This window comes from Malaya genurostris, chromosome 1, assembly GCF_030247185.1.
Source record: "Malaya genurostris strain Urasoe2022 chromosome 1, Malgen_1.1, whole genome shotgun sequence".
NCBI lineage: Eukaryota > Metazoa > Arthropoda > Insecta > Diptera > Culicidae > Malaya > Malaya genurostris.
In genome coordinates, this window is record NC_080570.1 from 18,468,053 (window position 1) to 18,486,117 (window position 18,065).

Sequence of the window (18,065 nt, forward strand, 5' to 3'; positions counted from 1 at the left end):
TTTCCACGAAAAAATTACAAAATGGGTTTTCGAATGATGGTTTTTATCATTCAAAACATTTGGATATATTTTGTTGAACGATAATTCTGGAAAAAAGTTGCGCCAGTTGAATACAAACGCCTTTTGCGGAGACACCAACCACCAAAAAAAAACAATATTTAATAGCGAAAATATTTTTGTCTCGCTAATGTCCCGTTTCGGAACATTGCGTGCCTGGTTGGGAAACAGTACCCAGTTTCGTGAATGTTTGGAAGTTGCCTCTCAGAGCGGGAGAATTTAAACAATTTAAAATGTAGTCATCATGAAAATTAAACCTCCTATATTAGGCAATCCATTCTATTCTACGTTCCATAAAATGTTGGCACTTGTTCAGATTACATCAACAATTTACGTTCATAACAACACCATCAACCATCCCGGAATGGAAGCGTCCGAGTTTCCTTGACGGGAATTCATCCCGAACGGAAAACCACGCGTCTCCACCGGTATCTATCGATTTTCTCAGTCCAAGACAATTGTTCTCTTGCCTAGCAAACGACCAGAGGAAGGAAGCATTATTCGATATTTTAGAAATCATACAGTTTCGTTCCTGTCCGGGAATGGCGACTGACCGGCTCCCTTGGAAGGATGGAATCATCTTGTATGGCATCCTCGAATCGGCGGAGGAAGTTCAAGGCTCAAAGCCCAAGGTACTCACTGTGCTTGTTCTGTGCGGTGGTATGAGTGAAGTACTTTTTTTTCGAGTGCATTGATGTTGGTTTGTTTGTTTGTTTGTTCGTTCCATCAAGGGAACTCAACTTGAGTTTGCTGCTGCTGCTGCTTTGTTGGTAAGCGGAAAATTTTCAAGCTCAAGTTCAATCGATTTTTCCCGGCTACCTTCTCACTCCTTTCGACTCACACAGCAATACACAAACACATACAATAAACCACTAGAATGTAGGGTAAAACCAAGTTCGTTGCAACGTGGTGTGTCCTTCGTAGGAAAACGTGCCGCTTTCGGGAAATAATAAAAGAAAACCAAGTGCAAGGACTTTGGTGGCGTGTGGATGCGATTTATTCGTTCAGCACGGCTATATTTCAGTTTTCAACTAGCCAAAACATGAATCGAATGACCAACCGACCGCCGAAGGACGGGGAAATAGTTGGCTTCCGTGGGTGGCTTGGCTTTGTGCCGTGCAGCGTTGCCATGTTTTGTTTTTTCCTGCTTTCGATCCGACTCACGGGTGCGGCGGGGTTGGAAGCGAAGAAGTTTGCTTTAATATTGCAACTTTGCTGTTGTGCTTTTGGGGTGAGCCCTCACCTGGCAACGGATTGCTGTAAGTCCTGCGTCCTGGAAGCGTTGGGTTTCCATGGGTCACCAGGAATGGTCGAAATCGGCCTACTTTGATGTGTTGTGGCTTCTTTTGTTGTTGTTGTTTTGATGTGCAAGGACAGCGTTTGCTCGCCGTTTGTGTTAGGAATGATTGGGCAGCTTTTTCGGTCATCAGTTTCCGTGGAGATATCTGCATTAAACCAAAAATAAAACTGTTAATTTTTGCAATATTATTTGTACTCTATACTGTTTGTTTAAAAGTCCATTAATGGTTGCTTTATAGTGCTTCTAAAAAAATTTCAAAGCATCACTTCTCCAGTTCGAACGAATTTCGAAACTCTCTATCTCTCTCTCTCTCTCTCTCTCTTTCAAAATGAAAGGTTTCATGGTCCCATAGCCTGCTATTGAATTTCATTTGAATCCGACTTCCGGTTCCGGAGTTATATGGTAATATGTGAAAATTTGAGAAAAAGTTTGCACTCAATTATCTCTGAAATAGCTCAACCGATTTTCGCAAGATTCAAAAGAAAGATCTTAAAGTTTCCTAAAAATTTGTGAAACATTTCATCCGGATCCGAGCGTGATAAGTGGAAAATTACCAATTTCATTAGTATTTTTTCACGAACGATGGTCAAAAACAAATCCCATAACACTGTCTGATAATTTTTTCTAGTTCGCTTTCTAGAGCTTGTTAGTTTGTGGACAAAAAACCTTAATTCGGCACTACTGATCCCCCCCTTTTCCAAGTTCCGCAAGCACCGAAAGTGGCGATGAAAAACTCCAAAAATAAAATTCACTTTGATTTCTCTGCGATGCTTGAACCGATTTTCACAAATCTTAATTTGAATTTAAGCTCATATTATCTACTGTGAAATTTCATCCGTATCCAACTTCCGGTTCCGTAGTTACAGAGCGATGAGTGTCGAAGCTTTCAAATTGGCATACAGAATGACAATACGAGGTCTGTTCAAAAAGTTCCCGGAATTTTTTAATTGCGCGCGTCTGGAGAGTCCGGTGGTCCAAATTTTTTTTTATTGTGTTGGTACATATGTCCCTAATGTATGGTGAAATTTTCAGCTGTATTCATTGTTTACATTCTGTCTTGTAGCGGCTGGTGTAGACGTGTTTTTTTGAGCTCGGCGATTTTTGTTAGTTTAAACAATGGAAGAATTGAAGAGTCAAAGAATTTGTATTAAATTTTGCGTAAAAAATGAAATAAAGTGTAACCAAATGTGCGAAATGTTACAGAGAGCCTACGGTGAGTCTGCTATGAAAAAAACAAGTGTTTACGAGTGGTATAAGCGTTTCCAAGATAGCCGCGAAGACGTTGAAGACGACGAAGGCTCCGGTCGACCCAGCACGTCAATAATCGATGAAAATGTGGGAAAAGTGGAAAAAATGAATCACTATTAGAGAAGTTGCTGATGAAGTTGGCATATCAGTTGGCTCATGCCATCATATTTTTTCAAATGTTTTGGTCATGAAACGAGTGGCAGCAAAATTCGTTCCAAAACTGCTGAATTCATCGTTGCTTATTCGTGATTTTTTGGCTAAAAACAAGACTTTAATCATGCCCTCCTTATTCACCAGATATCGCCCCGTGTGATTTTTTCCTGTTCCCAAAGTTGAAGAGACCCATGAAAGGACAGCGTTTTTCATCGATTGAAGAGATAAAGGCAGAATCGCTGAGAGTGCTACAGAGCATTACAAACAGTGACTATCAGGGGTGTTTCGAAGACTGGAAAAAACGCTGGCATAAGTGTATTATATCTAGGGGGGATTACTTTGAAGGGGACCATATAGAGGTAGACGAATAAATAAATATTTTTTTAGAAAAATGAGAATTCCGGGTACTTTTTGAACAGACCTCGTACAATACCGTGTAACGTGGAAGAAGAAAACACAACACGCACGATGCGTGCTTTGTTCTATTTCGGGAACGCTGTAGAGAAAACGAAACGGTTACGGATGTCTGCTACTAGTGTGTGATATTGGTTAAAGCCGGTGTCAATGAATTGAAGTTTATTTGAAAAAATATGCAACTTTTACAGCCGGTAGTGCAGTAATAACCATGCCGGTGGTGTAGTGATGTCAATAATAATAATAAAAATAATAATCAGGTCCGTGTGCAGGGGGCTTGGGAGTTTAGTATGGGAAGATTTCTCAACATTAAGAATATCAAGGGGAACGTGCTATTTGAGCCAATTTGTTCTGAATCCTCTTTCGAACTCTCCCTTGAACCCCTCCCTTGAATGATTCCTGCACGGAACGACCGAAATTAGCTCTGCGCCTAATTCGTATTACTGTTTTTGAATTAGATGATTTTAACAACAAAATTTCCAAAATGACTATGAAATTAGTTAAAACTGAGAATTTACTTTGCTAAAAAAAAACTCTTACTTTTAGAGAATGTGGCGAATATTCAGGACACAAACCAGCAAGTTTTCAATCCAACACGAAATTCTCATTGACAACTAATTTTGTTATTAAAATCAGTAAATTTGTTTCTATTCATCTATCACCATCATTGCTGAAGGACAGCACATAGGTTTTATTAACAAGTTTTTTAGCCAAAAACTCATGGGAAATGTCAAAGCAAAACAATTCATTAAAAAGTTTAAAAGGACAGACTTGTTGAAACTGTTTGCAAATTGTGTTGATGTTTTTCGCATGTGTTACGATATATCCATATATAAATGTCTAAACCGATAGGTAAAAATTACGTAAACTCTCAGTAGAATATGCATTTATTCAGAATTTGTGCGCATTTGAAGCGATTGTGCATAGTAATGTTTTTACGTGGAACTGTCGAAAACAGCGATTTAGAAGAAAAAATTTCAAAAAAAAGTTTATGTTTCGTTTATGTCTTTGTCTCCAATACAACATCGTATTTATACCTGCCAATATAGAAAACACAACCGCGACTGAAAATTTCTTTTCGGTAGTAGTGTGCCATCTAGTGGCTAGAAGTAATTACGATTGTAGGTGACAGTGCGCCATGTAGCTGCAGATTGCAGAAGCCAATTTAGCCATTCATGTTGGTTGAAAACAACATTTGATTTTTCTAACTCAACTAAAAAATTAGTTGAATGGGAATGGAGTGCCATAAAAAACTAGCCATTTCAACTAATGTTAACAGTTCGGGTGAAAAGTTCGTATCGTTTAATAGAAACACACATATTTTTGCCAAAATTCGTTTTTATTATTCAACATAATTGCCATCAGAGGCGATCTTCCAACTTTTCGATACCATTTTTGTAGTACGATTTGTCCTTTGCCTCAAAATAGGCCTCAGTTTCAGCGATTACCTCTTCATTGCTTCTAAATTTTTTACCAGCGAACATTCTCTTGAGGTCTGAGAACACGAAAAAGTCACTGGGGGCCAAATCTGGAGAATACGGTGGATTAGGGAGCAACTCGAAGCCCAATTCGTTCAATTTCAGCATGGTTTTCATCGACTTGTGACACGGTGCATTGTCGTGATGAAACAAAACTTTTTTCTTCTTCAAATGAGGCCGTTTTTTTTTTAATTTCGTCCTTCAAACGCTCTAATAATGCTATATAATAGTCACTGTTGATGGTTTTTCCCTTTTCAAGGTAGTCGATGAAAATTATACCATGCGAATCCCAAAATACAGACGCCATAACCTTACCGGCCGATTGGTGAGTCTTTCCACGCTTTGGGTTCGGTTCATCGCGTGCAGTCCACTCAGCTGACTGTCGATTGGACTCCGGAGTGAAGTGATGGAGCCATGTTTCGTCCATTGTTATATATCGACGAAAAAAATCGGTTTTATTTCGATATAACAGCTCCAAACACTGCTCAGAATCATCAATTCATTGTTGTTTTTGATCGATTGTGAGCTCACGCGGCACCCATTTTGCACAAAGCTTTCTCATATCCAAATATTCGTGAATAATATGTCCAACACGTTCCTTTGATATCTTTAGGGTGTCAGCTATCTCGATCAACTTCACTTTACGGTCATTGAAAATCATTTTGTGGATTTTTTTCACGTTTTCATCGGTAACAGCTTCTTTTGGACGTCCACTGCGTTCGTCGTCTTCGGTGCTCATATGACCAGTACGAAATTTTGCAAACCACTTACGAATTGTTGCTTCGCCCGGTGCAGAGTCTGGATAACACTCATCAAGCCATTTTTTGGTATCGGCGGCACTTTTTTTCATCAAAAAGTAGTGTTTCATCAACACACGAAATTCCTTTTTTTCCATTTTTTTCACAATGACAAAAGTAGCTTCACTCAAAATGCAATATCTCACAAACTAATAATCAGACAGCTGTCAAATTTATACACGTATCTTTTGAAGGTTGGTACTAACTGAAAATGGTATGGATTTAATTCTAGTGGCGCCCTCTCATAGAAACGATACAAACTTTTCAGCCGATCTGTTATTAAAACAGGTTTTTCTAATACCTTGCTAAGTTTATATCAAAGTAATGAAGCACCCTTCCTATATAGGCTTAAAAACAGTGGATAATTTGTTGCTTATTAGTTACTAATTGGTTTCGGTGGCTTTGAATGTTTCTGTCAAGTTCTTCGTTATCTTCTCAAAATTTCATGAGCTTAAATAAATGTAGAAGCAAATTCAAAATTACCGTAACTAATTAGCAACATACTATCCCTTGGGTATCGATTTGCTTCCAAACTTATTTGGAAGGGATGCTTCGTCAGCTTCATATGAACTTAGCACAGTACTCAAAAAAAAAATGAAAAAAATAATCAACAAATTCAAAATTACTGTAACTAGTTAGCAACTAATTAACAACAAAAGAGGTGCCTCGTTAAGTTCATATTTATCTCGAACGATCCATAGAAAATTAGCGTTTTACTTCCAGTGACATTACACTATATGTACGGAACCTGAACTCGCTCTTCAAGCCTTGTCTAGTAAAATGAAATTAAGATTGCAAATCATTTTGCGAACGATTGTATTCATTGGTTAGAATCCCTAAAAGACATAATTCAATGGAGAAAATAACTGCCCGACTATTAGAAAGGTGTTTATGGCTAGTTCTATTTTCAAATCATCACATTGCCTTCCTCGATACGCGCAGAAAGGCAAAAATAAGACTTCCGTAATTGAATTTCTGCATACCCAACCGAATTACCACCTCTCTCTCTCTCGCTCTCTGTATAATTCCTTTGACAGTTCGTTATCCACGCAAAACGAGTAATCGGCAAACGAGCGAGAAACAAGAAACAAACAAACAAAAAAAAGGCGAGAAAAAAACATACACCAAAGCAAAACAGCAAACGTTGCACAACGAAGTAAGGAACAAGAAGAACCCTGCTGCTGAAAATTGAAAAGAAGATGACATAATAAACAAACGCAGAAAAAAAACGAGGTGCTCACATTTTTACATAATATTTTGATATGTACGTAGCACGCCCCACTCGAAGCAAAATACATTCCTCCGGAACAAAAAAAAATTGATGAGTACGGGAACGGTGGGTGGTGGGGCTCCAAACCTAGCAAATTGAAACTGAAAACGCTCCAAGTTCCCAGTGTTCCCCCCTTGCGGGGTGGGGGGCTGGGGGGTGGAGGGTGGGCACAGTAGGAAGGCAGTCAGTCAGTCAGGCGAAAAAGTACAGCAATGTTTTTAAAACCGACTAAACTTCGGGACTGCTGAATGGAATAAACCAAGACGGTTGTATTGGTGAGTGACTTGCTCATCCGTGGGTTCAAGAGAGAGAGAGAGAGAGAGAGAGAGAGAGAGAGAGAGAGAGAGAGAGAGAGAGAGAGAGAGAGAGAGAGAGAGAGAGAGAGAGAGAGAGAGAGAGCATACCATCATCAATCGAGTCAGCGCACGTCCCCTTTGGCAGAGAAAAAAAACATGTGTGCTATGTCGAAGTCATCCGGGTGGTGGAGGAAGACTAAGGAGGCGGAAGAGGAGGAATATCAGGCACAAAAACGTGATGTGGGGAAGGTGTGCGATTCCAACTAGCAGAAGCGGGAACGAACGAATCATCCAAGCAACCAACCAACCAACCAACCAACACGAACACGAATCCCGGAGCATTAAGCGGAGAATGTGGGGCACGAGTGGTGGCACGACAAGACAAAACCCCGAGCAATAAGCACACAGCAAGCGGCGAACGCGCTCAATAAGTATGACAGAGGAAAATTCAAGTTCACTGTCAAGGTCGTAATCAGTACGCAAGCGCTGTGGCTCTGCATTGCAGGAACGGAATCGAGAAACCGAGTGTACACGCGATCAAGTTTTGTTGTTGTGGTTGTTGTTGTATTTGCTGTTCGCTTCTGCTTCCCAGTTTCAATCCTTCCTCCCCGCACCCTTTTTTCATCAGGTTTGCAAGACCCAAAAAAAAACGGACACCGGAGAATTTGTTCATACCCCGATTTGCGCATAGGTTATGTGCGGGAAGTGGCCGGTATGGGCTGCCTGCCTACCAGAGCTAGTAGCTTCCCCACCTATGTGGCATTTTGGGGCGATAGTTGAGCAGGTTTCACTGCGGGAATCGGGCCTGGAGTGCTTCGCCAAGCCGCATTCGGTGAGCAGAGCGTTCAAAGTTTTGTTCGATTCTTCTGCATGGATTGGTTTTCCGATTTCATTCTCGATTAGCTACGTTTCTAGTTTTTTTAGACGATCCCGATTTATAGCAACATTTTTGAACTAAAAATATTCGATACTCCTGTAGACACGCAACACACTTTTATTTTCATTCATTAATAAACTAAGCAAAAATTAACGTAAATTGGAGATAACAAACATCAAATGATAAATGCCAAATTTTTGTAATTAAAGTTCTTTTTTGCGATTCTCTATTTCCTGAAATCATTTCCTGGAAAAAGGAAGAAAAAACTTATATAAAAAGGTGGGTGGGAAATGTCAGAGACATGACCGAAATGACATTTCGTACACTGAAACTGAACTCTTGAAATATTCTAACATCAACTAATGCCAATACTTTTTATTCATATCATTTTAATGAAGAGCTGTAGGAAATTGAATCATTCACATAAGCTCTTAATCATAATCGAACAAATATTCAGAACCTTCAAAAAAACTACTCTTAGAAATGTTCCAAACGGGTCGATCAAACTGACCCGAACAACTTAAACAAAATGCTGAAAAAGTGTTAAAAATATATTCGAAAAAACTGTTATTTCAAAACTACTCGAAAATATCTAAAAACTGTTAAAAAAAACAAAAATAAAAATTTTCTGTAGTTTTTCAACAGTTTTAAGAAATGTTTTCAAAGAATTCTTAGAAAACTTGTCTTAGAACAGTTTTTCGAGTAGTTGCTCCGAATAGTATTTTTGTTAGTTTATGAGCATTTCTTAAAACTGTTAAAACACCACTGAAATTTTTTGTTTGTTTTTTGAACAGCTTTTAAGTATTTTCGAGTCGGTTTAAAATAACTCTTCAAAGATTTTCCGGACAAGTTTTCGAAGACTGCTGTACAAGAATTCTTAAAACTTCTAAAAAAACTACTGGAAAAACTTAACAATTCGAAGAAACGGCCCGAAAACGGTTTAAAAATTACTCGAAAAACTGCACAGAAAACTGTTTGAATAAGAATTTTGAAAACTGTAAAAAATCCACTCGAGGAATGCTCAGAAACGGTCCGAAAAACTTTAAAATTCTCAAAAACTGCTCGTCCAACTAAAAAAATGCTTAGAATCTAATAAAAAAAAACTACTAGAAAGGCTGTTCTGACTACTTTAAAACATTTAGATTCTATCTGTTAAAAAAATTAAAAAGGCGCATAAACTGGTAAAAATTCTACTCGAATTAAAAGCTCGATAAACTGTTAAAATACTTTTTGGACAATTTTTCGAAAACTGCTGTAGGACAATTCCTCAGACTGTTCATAAACTACTGGAAGAACTAAAACAATCGAGAAACTGCCCGAAAACGGTATGAAAATTACTCGAAAAACTTCGCAGAAAACTGCTAGAAAGAACCGAAAAACTTTAGAAATCCTCGAAAACTGCTCTAAAACAAAAGAAATGCTTAAAATCTAATAAATAACTACTCAATAGAAAACAATAGAACAATATTCAAAAATTATAATTGAACAAATATTTAAAAACTTCGAAAAAAATTACTCAAAGAAATGTTCCAAACAGTTCGTTAAAACTGCTCGTAGAAAAAACTGGAATAAACTATTTAAAATAACTCAAATAAATGCTCAAATGTGGCTTGAACAACTTAAACAAAATGCTAAAAAAGTGTTAAAAACTACTCAAAAATACTTAAAAGCAGTTAAAAAAAACTCAAAAATTTCTAAGGTTTTTTAACAGTATTAAAAAATGTTTTTAATTTTTTTTAAACTGTTAGAAAACTTGTGCAAAAAGTCTTTATACAGTTTTTCGAGTACTTTTTTCGAATTGTTTTCTATTTTTGTGTCGAGCAGATTTAGTACAACCTTTAGAAATGTTTTTTGGAGTACTTTTTTTTTTTAAATAAAACGTATTCATTTCAACTTTGTTGAGCAGCTTTTGAGTATTTATCGCGTAGCTTTTTGACACTATTCAAAGTTTTTTGTACGAACAATCTTTTCTAACACTTTTCTTGGCAGGTTTTCGAGCCTTTTTTTAATGTTTTCGGATAGTATTTGGTATTTTTTTTCTTCGAATTCCTCATAATTTAGTTCCATCAGTTTTCTTTAGCATTCCTTATGTTTGAGCAGTTTTAGAGCACTTTTGCAAGAAATCTTTAAAAAGTTTTTCAAGCAGTTATTTCAAGTTGTATTTTCATCAGTTTATGAACTTTTTTGAAGCGTTTTTCGAGTAGTTTTATGACTGCTTTTCAAGAAATATGTTCGAGTATTTATTTATTAATTTTAAGCATTTCTTAAGTTTGTCTAGCAGTTTTTGATTTTCAGCCGTTTTTGAAGTTTTCTCTTGACGTTTTCTGTGCAATTTTTGAGCATTTTCGAGTAGTTTTTGAACCGTTTTTCAAGCAGTTTTAGAGCACTTGCTCGAGAAGTCTCTGAACAGATTTTGGATCTTTTATTTCGAGTAGTATTTCGGTTATTTTATGAGCGAACAGATTTTTAACAACATTTCAGTTGGTATAAATGAGTTCATTAGGAGTAGTGTTTGTGATATTTCAAGCATTTCTAAGGATTGTCGAGTATTTTTCGAGTAATTCAACAGTTTGTGACATTTTTCGGGTACATTTCGCTTTTCTGACCTCGTTTTGAGTACTTTTCAACCAGTTTTTCGAGCAGTCTTAGAACACTTTTTCGGGATGTATTTATACAGTCTTTCGAGTAGTATTTTGATCACTTTATGAACAATGAGTTTTTGAACAGTTTTCTAAGCGGTTTTTTTGAATCAGATTTTAACCATTTACTAAGTTAGTCTAGCAATCTTCGACGATTTCTGAGAATTTCTCGAGTAGTTTTTTTACAGTCTAAGTTCTTCTACAAACAGTTTTCTGGGCAATTTTTTGGGTAATTTTTAAACCGTTTGAGGTCAGTTTCCTCGAATTTTTAAGTTTTTCCAGTAACAGTTTCTTAACAGTTTTAGGAATTGTCCCACAGCATCCCTAGAAAACTTTTCCGGAGAGTCTTTAAACAGTTTTTCGAGTAGTTACTCTGAATTGTATTTTTATTAGTTTATGCGTATTTCCAAGTTGTTCGAACAGTTTTTAAATTTTTTTTTCTATTATTTTGATAATAACTTTTCAAACGGTTTTGCTAGTAGTTAATCTGAATAGTATTTTTATCAGTGTATGCGTATTTCCAAGTTTTTTGATTTATAACTTTATATTTATTTAAAACTCCTACTCGAAAAAATATTTCAAAACTGTTCAAAACAATTTCAAATGCTTATATATCGATGAAAATGCTATTCGAAATAACTGCTCGAAAAAACTAATGACTACTCGAAGAACTGCTCGAAAAGCTGCTGGAAAAACTGTTGAAAAATTCAGTTTCTTTTTTTATAAACTCAAAAAATTATTTCAAAACTGCTCGAAATAAATTCTCTTAAACTGCTCGAGACAACTGGGAGAAGAAACTGTTTGGAAAAGAATTTCGGAAACAATTATAATTGTTCGCAAATACTGAAATCTGCCCTGAAATTGCGTCAGATTGTTTCAAAAGTTGCCCGATAAACTGCTTTTTAAAAAGGCTTTAGGAACTGTGTGATGAATTACTTTAAAAAAATCATGATAAACTGCTTCAGAAACTGTTCAGTTCTAGTTCAGTTCTAGTTCAGTTCTAGATCAGTTCTAGATCGGTTCTAGTTCAGTTCTAGTTCAGTTCTAGTTTCAGTTCTAGTTTCAGTTCTAGTTTCAGTTCTAGTTTCAGTTCTAGTTTCAGTTCTAGTTTCAGTTCTAGTTTAAGTTCTAGTTTCAGTTCTAGTTTCAGTTCTAGTTTCAGTTCTGGATTCAGTTCTAGTTTCAGTTCTAGTTTAGTTCTAGTTTCAGCTTCAGTTCAGTTCTAGTTCAGTTCTATTTCAGTTTACTTAAGCTTCTCGTGACGTTTCAAGTTCATGATGTAGACTACGAATAAAGCTAGCGAAAAACACTGTGAGAAACTAAACAGATGAAAAATACTCTGAAACTACATGATCAAATATCCGATGCCATGATGTAGTAGTTCTTCCCACTAATCAGATTCTCGGAATAATGGATCATCTATTCGTACGGATTAACATATAATTACATTGTTATATTTGATATATAGAATTAAAATCTTCCATCATCGCTCGGCTACGTGAGTATGTATGGGTGTGCTAATAATGATACCGATATAGTCGGGAACGGGATATGCGAGGGGTGACAAAACATGTAATTAAATTCAGTTTCTTTGCCAGGATCATGAAGGTAGCGAAATGCAAACAACGACGTTTTCGGTATCATTTTACCGATCGGTGAATAAAATGTACGTACGTAGTAGGCTTTGCCTGTTACCGTAACTACGGGCGTTACGTAAAACACAATACCTACACAATACGTTCGAACGAGTTAGTGTCGAGTGTGAAAAACACACCCTGGAAAAGCACTAGGTGAACAAATGACACCGACACACCACCAAGCTGTTTCATCACCGATAATTTCCGTATCGATTTTCCAGTTCCCAAGCTGACAAGCTGATGAGTTCTGGCCCCGCTCCGCACCCCAGTCCTATCTCCTATCGTTCCCGTACCCATTAACCTTGCGCCCTTGTCGTCCACCTGCTGATTGTCTCCCGAAACAATGAGAAAAGTTGCTTCTTCTATATCGTGTCAAAATTCACTCACACCGAGCGAAAAACTCACCTGCCTACCGCAGCTCCTCTGGATTCCCTCGGGAACCCAATCGCGTTTCGCGTTTCGCACTCTCACACAAATATACATCAGTCACTCATCGAGTGCTAACCGCACCGAACCGGCATCCCATCAGCAGCTGGTTTCCTTCTTCGTCCTTTCTTGGCTTGGCTCGAATAAGCAGCAAAATGTGAAAAAGGTTCCATCCGATAGCTCCATCTCCCTTGACCTTGATCCTCATCGCATGTTCCAGGCCTCCGGGCGCGTTGCTCCATCTCGTTCTGGCTGCCCCGGACGATGGTTTCGCTGCTCGCTTGCTTGGATGGTTGGTAAAGTTGGAGAACACGCAAATTGAACATCAGGCCAACGACGACAATAACAGGAACAACAACAACAACAACTACACTGGCAAATAGGCATTCCCTCCTGTATTTTAAAGCACTCACCGAAAACATTTCGCAATACCATCATCTCCTCCACCGAGCAAAGGTTGTGCTTCATCATTTCCATTCTAAGTGCCCATTGGAACGGTTCCACATCCACGGAGAGAGCGAGACCGCCGGACGGAGTCCAGCCGGGAGCTGCTGGAGAAAAAGATTGATCCATTAGGCATTGGGCGATAGGATCTGGAGTTTTGTTTTATTCGTCGTTTTTTCGGTGTTATCTAAAAAGTGGTATAATTTGTTTTGGGTTTTATTTTTCGCGAAAAAAATTATTTGAAAAACCGTCCTAGGCCTACTGCGCGATGTCCTATAATGGATACTTGCCCGTTGTGTGGTGGTGGTCGTTGTTGTTGTAGTGTTAGTGTGTAAACTGTCGAGCAAGTCGAGAAATTGCGTTGTTTGATTTGATCAAAAAAAAAATCGAATCGAACCCAAAATAAATCGGAATAAAAAACGTTAAGCCAAAATTGGAGTAGTTCTCCAAATTTGAAATTAAAATAGTCATATGAATTAAGTGCTCAAACAGGATCAGAAAAACTAAAAGAAAACACGTAATACAAGATAATGCGCAGTACGTTTTCATCCCAGTCATCATCGAACAGCTGTGGTGCAGCAAAAAAAAAACAAACGAATGAAAGTTCTGGAATAAACGTAGAATTCGCCGCGCGTGGCGATCGGTACGAAAATATTAACTTTGTTCGATCGGTTCCTCCAAAAAAACGAAAAAAAAGAAATGAAAACGTCACTTTTCCCCATCGTATCGATCATTAATTACTAATCATCGGTCAGCGAATAATCAATTCTGCTCCATCATCCAGGAATGGCAAGTGTTAGTGCGACGAAAAAATTCCCGAATCCGAGAGAGAGGTAAGTGTGTTGAATAAAATTACGACTCATCAGGAGGGAAGTGAGTGTCCCCCGCCCCGAAATGCCATCATCATCATCTTCCCGAATTCGAATTTACATTTACACTTTTTTTGTTGTATTCCCTCGTACGACGACGGAATATACCAAGGGGGAATCCGAGTGCTCTCTGTTTACGCCAGCCCACTCTCTCTCAGTCTCTGTTGAGAGAGAGAGAGTGAGCACAGGAAGCCACTCACTTCACACGGGCACGCATACAAACTCTCATCACTCACAGGGCACTCTCTCTCTCTCTCCCGTTCTCGCTCTTTGCGGTGTCGTTGTTTTGGGATTGGGGCTAAATTTTCCAAGTTCAAGTTCATTGTGTGTTTTTCCTTTCATTCATTTAAACGCAATTTTCCGTGGCTGCTTGCAGCCCTCTTACAAACTTGCCCGGTTCGTTTGCCAATGATGGGAAAATGTTTCTGAAATTTTTAATCGAAAAACAATGGTGTTGTGTAAAAAAGTGTGTGCTGTTAAAATTGAAGCCCAGCCGAATTTTATCAACCATCATCAAGTAAGTCATGTTTTGTTGTTTCTTTTTTTTTCTTTCTCTCTCTCTTTTTCGGCTATGATTTCATGCGGGGGCGTAACAAAAACAAAAACGAACAACAAAAACAACCTTAAATTTGCAACGTTTTTCGGCCGAGGATGATTTGGTCGATCGATTTTTCCTAATTTGTTCGGGGGAAGAAAAAAAAATCAGCTGATGTTTTGCACGTCCGTCCAACCAAGCTAGAGAGAATGACACGAAAGAAAGAAAGGAAGAAAGAAGAAGAAAAAAAAACAAAACCGGTCGATTGGTAAAACGTGACATGACAAATCCGACGACGAGTGGTGGGGATATTGTTTTCCAAGATGGCCGCGCGTGCACATTTTTACAGTGGGTATTGAACGGTTTCACAACCGACTGTGTGTGTTTGCCGCCGAGGGGGGACAGAGACAGAGAGTACCACTGCTGAATGGAGAGGGGGGGGGGTCATCATCAGTGTGTCTGCCGCCGCCGCCATCTTTGCTATGACGAAATACGGCGGCACTTCACACTCCATGCCTGCTGCGATAGGGCAATGGGAAAATCATTCCGGTTGTTGGTTGACAAAGGGTAAGTGTTCCGAGGAGTAGGGGAGAGGCTTTGACTGTTCTGGAATTTCGTAATCGGAGTATGGAAAATTTAGTTTATTTTTTCACTTCCTGTGTTGACATTCCAAGAGCAGCGATGATGAAATTCCCTCTGTCAAATAAAGTTTGGAGGTTATGTTTCCGGTGACGTTTGTTTGTTGTTTGTTGTGTGTTGAAACTGTGCCACGCTGTCTGCCTGCACCGTGACAGTTTTAAAGCGTTAATCTAATCAATTCATTATTTTCCGTAAAATTTTATCATGATAATATTTTGCATTTTCACAATTACCAGCTAAACTTCAAAGTACAAATTTGATGTTGATGTGGAAAATGGTCTGTTATCGTAAACAAATTAGTCACTCGTCAGTGTGCAACCTATCGATAACAAACAAACAGCTGTCCGCACGTGTCTTTCGTCGCATTTGCTAGATATATAGGTTTTACAACAACTAGGCAACCCGCAATAAAAGTATTATTATTATTATGTCAGTGATTGTAAGTCAGCTGATTGTTTAGTTCGAAGCCTACTTGGACTTCAAGTGCTTCTCTGATGAAGCGTCGCAGTGCAAATAAAATTTACAAGCACATATGAAATTGAGGGATTTGAAAATTACATTGTTTTAAATGGAATGAAATAAAAAACCTATTTTAATCCACCTAGTGGTGTAATGATGCCTTTCTCATATCAATCATACTATCATATATAATACTGTGGTATTCTTCAAAATAATTTTCTTCGATTCCTAAAAAGAATAACCGAAATCGGTTAGTTTGACCGTCTACTGATAAAAACTATTAATTGGAGAAGATTTGAGGTCGATTTAGAAAACTGTTTACGGTTTTTCGCCCTTTTCAGTGATGGTATAAAAATTTTAACACTACCCTATATTTCCGGATCCGGAAGTCGGATCTGGATAAAAATCAGGAATTACGTTTGGGACCACAGGGACTTTCATTTGAACCTAAGTTGGTGAAAATCGGTCGCCCCATCTATGAGAAAAAAATGAGAAATTTTAATTTTTTGTACATTTTACCCCATAGTTCCGAAACAGACCACAAGACCTTTCATTTGAGTCTATGTTTGTGAAAATCGGTTCAGCCCTCTCCGAGAAATGTTAGTGCAAAAAAACGTTACATATTCACATACGCACATAAACACACACACACACACACACACACACACACACACACACACACACACACACACACATACACACACACACACAGAGACAGACAGACATTTTGCGTACTCGACGAACTGAGTCGAATGGTATATTATATGACACTCGGCCCTTCGGGCCTCGGTTCAAAAGTCGGTTTTCACAGTGCTTGCATAACCTTGCTATATGAGAAAGGCAAAAACGGAAAAAATTGGTTGCGACTGTGACTAGAACCGCGGAACATTCGGTCACACAGTACGTCCCGGTAATTGATTAGGCCACCGAAGCACATTCAAATTTGACACAAAATCATTACGAATGGAATTTTCTGTCAATAGATTACAAGTTAGATTTGACCAGTGAAATTCTTCTTTTTCTTTCTGTGTAGCTAATTAGTGAACCCCCTTCAGGCAAGAATTGGAATGAAAAAATCAATTCTTTTTCTGGCTGTGAACATCGAGAAAGTTGTCCTCATCAAGGGGATCCCCGCTAGTGCGGCGGGCATTTTTAAAGTCTATTTTTGGGGATTTTTTTTCTGAAAAACTACACACGGGCAAAATTCTGATTCAAGAAATGAGCAAAACGAGTAATGATTTGGGGAAAGTAGTATATTTTCATGTTATGATAATACACCATGGTTAAAAGTTCTCGGATCATGATCCTTTTGGACTGATTTCGTTGAAATTTAGCGTAACGCATTTGACGTTGTTGGGTATAACTTCAGGCGTGTGTGTCTTTGCTACATAAATTCAGGCGTTATGTTTCAAAATATGAAGATTTCAAATATGAATTAAATGGAATGGTGTGAAAGTGTGCGGCATATTGTTTACACGATTTCAACTAATGTCTCAAAAAGTGAACATTTGAATAGCAAAACAGTGAAAAGCGCAACGAATTTCTTTTAATTTGAAGCATCAACAATTTAAGTATGTTTTTGAACAACCACGACAACTAAAATAACGCTTTTACCTGCGTTCATTGCTCCAGTTTTGATTTTTTGTTTCAGAATTTGAAACACATAAACGAACTGCATGAAAAAACACGTGTGAATCAAACCTCTTAAAAAGATACTCTATGTAGAACGCTTGCAAATACCGCGGATCGATTTTTTCTTTGTTGTTTTCAAAACATCGTTTGCAAAATCGCCTCATTTGAAATATTTACGTGAATCAATACAGCTTATGTTCTTATATCTATGAAACAAATTATTCAAACTGGTTGAACAAAAAAATCTAATTTTCGTTCTCTTGAGGCAGACGGTTCAATGTGATGTCCGGATAGAAAATTGGATTTACGAGCTTTAAAAGAAATACATTCCTTTTTAATTTTCTAATCATGACAGCAGTAACAGATTTCTTTCCGTGCAAGGATCAGCCCCATGGGGTTGTTCGAGCCATTGGTGTGGAACAAGGCTACCAAAATTTCTAATGATCTACAATCAAACAGTTCAATCAATCGTCTCACTTTTGAATCCGCAATTGCACGAGAGTCTGCTTAGATTGAACTTGATTAGGAACCAACACCGAACATTGTTTGTTTTATAGCCGACGAAATTACACCAACATCCCAAATGTATGCAATTATATCTTTGACCATACTTGCGATACGATTTTGATATTTAAACTTCTTTTCGCCAAGCTTGTGTTCAAGTTTTGTATGCAAGCAATGATTTTTATAGCGTTAAGTTTCTCTCCCATTCTGCGATTTCGGTTGAAGCGATAAACTTTTTCTTATTATCAATCGAGTTCATCTTATATAAGCCAGAAATTAATCTTAAGCATTCAAAATTTACCGTGGGGTAGTTGTCAATTTCTCAGGCGAAAGGACATTACATGGAATTTGGTGACACAAGATCAGAGCATACCAATTAAAGCTTCAAATC

At 37.9% G+C, this 18,065-nt stretch overlaps 2 long non-coding RNA genes across 3 annotated transcripts in view; one reads left to right on the forward strand and one right to left on the reverse strand.

Moving 5' to 3' along the window:
• On the reverse strand, positions 1-13,135 carry LOC131434108 (uncharacterized). The gene is made up of 3 exons (XR_009230313.1): positions 13,006-13,135; positions 12,572-12,876; positions 1-1,502 (listed from the first exon to the last, which is right to left on the reverse strand). It is a non-coding gene; the product is annotated as an uncharacterized LOC131434108 (long non-coding RNA).
• The window catches only part of LOC131434083 (uncharacterized), a 22,428-nt gene continuing 17,364 nt past the window's right edge, over positions 13,002-18,065 (forward strand). Inside the window, exon 1 of one of the 2 annotated variants that reach the window (XR_009230309.1) lies at positions 13,002-13,869. This is a non-coding gene — a long non-coding RNA (uncharacterized LOC131434083). The other variant, XR_009230308.1, reaches the window with a different exon arrangement.